Raw genomic sequence first — 6,469 nt, forward strand, 5'->3', positions numbered from 1 at the left:
GCTTCCAGGAAAGAACACCCTCCTTTCTCCCATTCTGGAGTTCCTCCTAAAGGACCTAGAGCCTATGGGGTCTCCATGGGGAAAGGCTAGGCCTAGAAGCTAAGCCCAAACAGAGAACAGAGAGTAAGAGCCAGTGGGGGTGGGGGGGGGCACTGGCAGACTTGCTCAAAGGCAGATACTTCTGACTTTTCCTGTTCTTGAGCCAATCTGTTGCAGGCTTTGTATGTATGAAGTGGGTTTGCCATTTACACCTATGAGAGGCCTAGCCGTTATTAGAATGTTTTTTCAAAACTTTAAAAATAGACACTGACCCTGGGCTCCAACCTCATAGGTAGCAATGAATAGCCTAGTAAGAGCACCAATGGAAGGGGAAGCCCTTGGTCCTGCTAAGACTGAACCCCCAGTGAACGTGATTGTTGGGGGGAGGGCAGTAATAGGGGGAGGATGGGGAGGGGAACACCCATACAGAAGGGGAAGGGGAGGGATTAGGGGGATGTTTGCCCGGAAACCGGGAAGGGGAATAACAATCGAAATGTAAATAAGAAATACTCAAGTTAATAAAGATAAAAAAATAGACTTCTGGGGTCGGGGCTTTAGCTCAATGGTAGAGTGCTTGCCTAGCAAGCACAAGGCTCTGGGTTTGGTCCTCAGCTCTGGAGGAAAATAAAAGACAAAATAATAAAAATAGACTCCTGTGGATGTAAGATTTTCTTTTCTTCCTATTATTAATTCTACCTGAAAACATTGACGTAGACAATTTGATGACCAGAAAGGGCTGTATTTCAAACTTAGATAGGGCTGTCTCCATACATAAATCTCACAGGCTCGCTGTGAGGACCGCAGTATAAAACTTGTTGGGACCTAGGGCGGGGTGTGCTCTGACAGACTGTTTTACGAAGATTCTGTGTGCTGCTGCTACTATATTTTTAAAATTAATTAATTTACTGTTAAGACAAGCCGCCAGCTGCATCTCAGTCTGTGTGGTGACAGGAACACCTTGTGTTATCCTTCAATATGCAAATTACCAGGCCTGCAGACTCCGCCCTGAGAAAGAGGAGTGATGGCGCCTGTCTGCTGTGGCAAACCCAGAGATGACACAAACCCCATCCATCCTCCCCACCTCTCCTTCATCCACCTTCCATCCACCCTAACACCCACCACTCTGGCCACCTCACTTCCAACCCTCCATCCCTCCCAGTACCAACAACAGCAACAACAACAGCAACAGCAACAACACCTCACACACACATTTTTCTTGGCATTATTTGAGTATTGAGAGAATCAATCTAAAGAATGCAATCAGAGACTGTGGGAGGCGAAGGCCTGTGAGTCTAACTTCTCCCCTCCCCGATCTGGGGCTCTTCCTCAAGAAGAGTGAGAAGACTGAAGTGAAGGTGCCCTAAGAGTAGAAAAGAGTCAGTAGGATGCCCTGTAGAGAAGCATGATAAAGGAATCATTCTAGGTTTAAGACACAAGACAGGCAGGAGTCTATTGCATCCAAGTTGAAGTGAAAATCCCCTCTTGCTGTAGCAGTTATATGGGAAAGACCATGACTTTCCAGCTATAGTGTTGGTCATAGTAACCTCAGGAGAAATAACAATGGTTGCTAAATGGTGTGTGTGTGTGTGTGTGTGTGTGTGTGTGTGTGTGTGTGTGAGAGAGAGAGAGAGAGAGAGAGAGAGAGACAGAGACAGAGACAGAGACAGAGAGACAGAGAGAGTCTTCTCTTCTGTTCTCCAGTTTATTTTTTGATACAGGCTGTTCTCTCACAGATCCCAGACCTAACTGAGTGGTAGAGCTGGCTGACCAATGGTTCCAAGAATCCACCTCCTGTTTCTGCCTCCATCCAATGGTAGGGTTGCAGACACACTACAGACAGGCCGCCACACCCAGTTTTTACTGAGGATCTGAACTCACATCTTTACGATCGTGTGGCAAGCACTTACCTGGTTGAACCATCTGCCAAGTCCAGCCTGTGGTTATTAAAACAGGGTGCAAAACACATCTGCATTGGCTTCTCCTTCAATAATCCCACTATCCCATGAGATTGGCCTAATTCATAGATGGCAAACCTGAATAGAGAGTCTACACTTCGGTCAAGACTCCAGAACTCATGTTCTCCAGTACTCTCCGGCATCACCCTGTAGACAGTCTGACGAGGCTTCTTCCCTTACATCTGTGTCCTGACCCAGTGGGAGCCTCTGATAACCCAGCCTACCTCCATCTTGGGCTTGAAAGCCATCTTACAGAGAAAACAAACTAGATCACTCTTGTTTATGATTGGGCTATGTCCCATCTGGAACTTTAACTACCAATGGTTCTGTACTGCCTGTTCCAGGAAATAGCAACCAGGCCTATGTTTCAAACGGTTGTTATAACCACATTATTATGACCACCTTGTTATAACCACTTTGTCTTTGTGTCAGAGGGTTGTTATGACCGACTTGTTACCCTTATGTTGTAACTAACCCCTCATTTGCCTGCTAAACCCCTACATTTGGAAACCCCTATTCTGAGCTATAAAAACCCTGATCTTCCGCCATGTCCAATGCTGATGTCTGGAAGCTCACCATAGGAAGAGTCGGCCTGTGTACACTAATAAGAACGCTCGCTTTAGGGGCTGGGGATTTAGCTCAGTGGTAGAGCGCTTACCTAGGAAGCGCAAGGCCCTGGGTTCGGTCCCCAGCTCCGGAAAAAAGAACCAAAAAAAAAAAAAAAAAAAAAAAAGAATGCTCGCTTTAATTAATTTGGTCATGATTTGGGTCGTTAGTCTTTCTCCTTGAATCTGTAGGATTAAATCTCACTGGAACACACTTGAATGAAAAACGAGTATCCCTAAGTGTGAGAATCGTCGGAGCCAGTGGGGAGCAGAAACACAGTACCAGACAAACCCGAAGCTGGAATCACCTTTCCTCCAAGCAGCCATTCTATGCTGCAAGCCAGAGATTGGGTCCTTTGCTTAAAAAGGAGCTGGCTGAAATGCCCAGTGCCTCAGGACACAAACCTAAAATACTTATCGCACGGGAGGGATCCTAGACAATTAGAAGTTTTGGTGGAGGAAGACTGGGTTTAGAGAGAAATAGAGGACTCCCCAGGAATGCATGCATGCAACTGGTCTCCGGCCATTCGGACACCAGAGTTGCTAGGTTTTAGCAAATATGAGCAGAGTCTCTGTGGCTCTCGTTGAAGATGAGCCTATGCAAAACCGACTGTAGACTCAGGTGACTCTTCTGGGTAGCCATCCCCTGTGCACTGACCCAGTGCCCTGAGCTCCTGCCATTAAACACAAGGCCATTTCCAAGATTGCCGCCACAGGAAAGGAGGGCATTAAAAGGCCTCACATCACCATTTAATGTTGCAGTCTACAAGTGAAGCACGTCACATTCACTCACAGCCCAGTGACCAGAGCTGGTCCTACAGAGCTGCCTAACCGCTGGGAGACAGAATAGGCGTCCCCTCCACCCCACCCCCGCCACCCGCCCGTGCCCCTGCTGTGCCTAAAGAGGAGTGCAGGTGGGTGTGGAGGGCATTGTTAGTCTCCCCCACAAAAAGGCTATCCCACACCACGTGACAGGTGACAGGATCGGCAGGGAAGAGTGGGGAAGTGGAGAGGACAAAAATAGAAGAGGAAAGAAGATAAAAGCATAGGAGAAACTGAGGGAAAGAAATGAAATCTAATGCAAAACGAAGAGGCCCCAGAAGGCCGGACGTGGTGACCCACTCCTGTAATGTCCGGACTTAAGGCAGCTGGAACATGAGAATTAGCATGAGTATGAGGCTAGCCTGAGTTCTATAGTAAACCTGTCTCCAAACGAAGATTCCTGGGGTTGGCCAGCTGTGGCCTGGAATAGGTTAGCTCTTCAGTCCACAAAGGTCAGTTGCTAAACTCACAGTCATTTTGCAAACTGGTGTTATAAAGTACAGGGATTATTAAAAATTAAATTATATAAATTTAAATTTAGGCAATATGAAAGCCAAAGGCAGTCAGTTCACAAAGCACATGGCCTCCTAATTTTTCTTGCTGCGTTTGACTGTGCTCTCTGAGCTCCATCCATTATGGGATGATTCCAGTGGAAATCAGCAAATGTCACAAATCAGAGCTCTTTGTCACATTTGCCAGCCTGCATGTGAGCAGCCTACCATTTCTGCTTTAAACTGGCCGTCATGGGGAAGCTGATGTGTACTGATTTCTCCAAGAGTTTGGGGCGTATTGCTGGGCGAGCACTTCCATTCCAAATCCCTATGGGATAGGCTGTGGAGCCCACATCCCTAAATCATAGCATTTTGCAAGAACAGGCATTCCTTTCCATGTCTGCAAAGCAGAGCCCTCACCCCTAAGCCTACACCATTGTTTGGTTCCCAGGAGCCAAAAGCTGGAGCTGAATAGTAATTATCACCTGTCAGGAGCCCATTGACAGGAGGACCGCCTGCTGCCTGTAGCTCCTGGTAACAGGGCGACCCTTCTGGGAGCCATCCTTGTCCTGGCTTCACAATACCTTGGTGGTGCCTCTTTCTCTCTTGAAGTGATTTCACTGGGTCTCTAAGATAGAAGCTGCCAGAACCCAAGCCAGGGCTGGCAACATGAACCGTGGGAGTCCTGGGTGTATTTGGCCAACACAGAATCTAGCTGTGTGTGAGCACGAGGCTTGCTTTTATAGCTGCTGTAAAAATTCTCCTTACAGGGGCCTATTCCACTTTCTCCTGAAGCCCTGGGCTGTCTCCTCCCCCTCTACCCAGATCAGCCATTACTGGCCACTTACCCTCCAGTGTTCAGGGCCCCTTTTAAAGCTCTATTAGATGTCGAAATGGTTTATGGATCTCCATGCTGCTGACTCTGTGGACTGCATTACTCTAAAAGCTGGACCGTCGAATGGAATCGCGGGAGAGGGAAGTTGGAGAGGGCACTGTGTGAGTTTTACTTTTTAATGCGTGAGCGTATTACTCCAAATGGACGGGAATGCTACGCCAGCAGTTTTTATTTCTTCATAGGTTTCTGATTTTTAAAAATCAATTAGCATGTTTCTAGTTATATTAACCCCGCATAACCCTAGGATCTTTGGTCTTTTGGAATCCCTCTCCTCCAGTGGCCAATTAACCTTGCTCCAGCGTCCATCCTGTGTGCCATGGAAAATTTACTGCCCTACTCAGGGTTGCCGAGGGATCCCAGGGGTCTTCATATTTTGCCTGGTTGGCTCGCTTCAACTGTCTGGCTCTTCAGAATTCTTCATTTTCCTATTGTCATCTGCCCTTAGGAGTAAACATCTCCCATTCTTCATTTTCCATGCTCGAATAGCATAAGATTTTCCACATGTCAATGTTCCTTTGTTCCTAAAGGTTTGAGGATCACTAAGAAGCCTTTAGGACAATATGAAGCAGTACACAGTAGAACTTTGGGATGCTCGGATCACGTACGCCTGGACGGTACAAGGGGAGCATTTCTCAGCGGTCATCAACAAAGGACATCTGACTACAGTCTGACTTTAAGCCTGACCTATGACCTCTCAAGCCTGCATTAACTTAAGTTTATTTAAATTCCATCAAAGAGGCTTTGGAGGGTCACTTTTTTTTTTTAAGAAATCCTTTCTAACCACCTAACAATTGGTCTACCCCATAGTGACTATTATTTTGGTCGGTGTTACATTTTCCATGAATGTTGGTTACTTTGTAATTATTGTTGTTGCCATGACAGAATGCCTGACAAGGGCGACTTAAAGAAGTGTGAGGATTTCATCTATCACCATAGGGAAGGCATGGCAAGACGAGCAGGAGGCAGCCAGTCAGATAGCATCACTGTCAGGAAGCAGAGTCACGGAAGCCAGTACTAGGTTCAGTTTCGCTTTTTTTTTTTTTTTTTTTTTTTTTTTTTTTTTTTTTTTAGCCCATGGAATGGTATCTTCCACATTCAGGTACCTCTTTCCACCTTAACCTGATCTAGAAAATCCTTCATAAAGTTTGTCTCCTAGGCCATTCTAGATTCTGTCAAGTTGACTGTCAACATTAACCTTCGCTCCATGTCACCTGAAGCTACCCACAGTGCTTGACAGATGCGGATGTTCTTAGTATGGCCTCAGAGACATCTCTCTGTGGAGCATGTGCTTCTCTGTTCTGTTTCCTCTTGTAATCCCAGTATCTGGCATGTACTGTGCAGGTGAAAATTTGTGGGAAATTTTGTGTGACAAAGAAAGAAGGCAACAAGTGAATGCCACTCTCACCAGTGGGTTCTGGGGAGATCCTGGCCAGATCCACCCCATGGAGGCCTCTGTCTCTTGGCCAGAGCTCCAAGTGCCCAGCTAGCCCTAAGTGGGCAGCTAGGGAGGAAAGGTGGGCAGAGTTCTTCCACCAGAATTTGTACTGTTCTTTCATATCTCACTCCAAACACAGGATACCTGGAACTCTGGAACTCATGGGGTCTCTTCTGTCCATGAGTGGCACTGGCACCAGCAAGGTCAGCTCCATCTAGGAGCAGAAC

Source organism: Rattus norvegicus, chromosome 8 (assembly GCF_036323735.1).
Source record: "Rattus norvegicus strain BN/NHsdMcwi chromosome 8, GRCr8, whole genome shotgun sequence".
Lineage (NCBI taxonomy): Eukaryota > Metazoa > Chordata > Mammalia > Rodentia > Muridae > Rattus > Rattus norvegicus.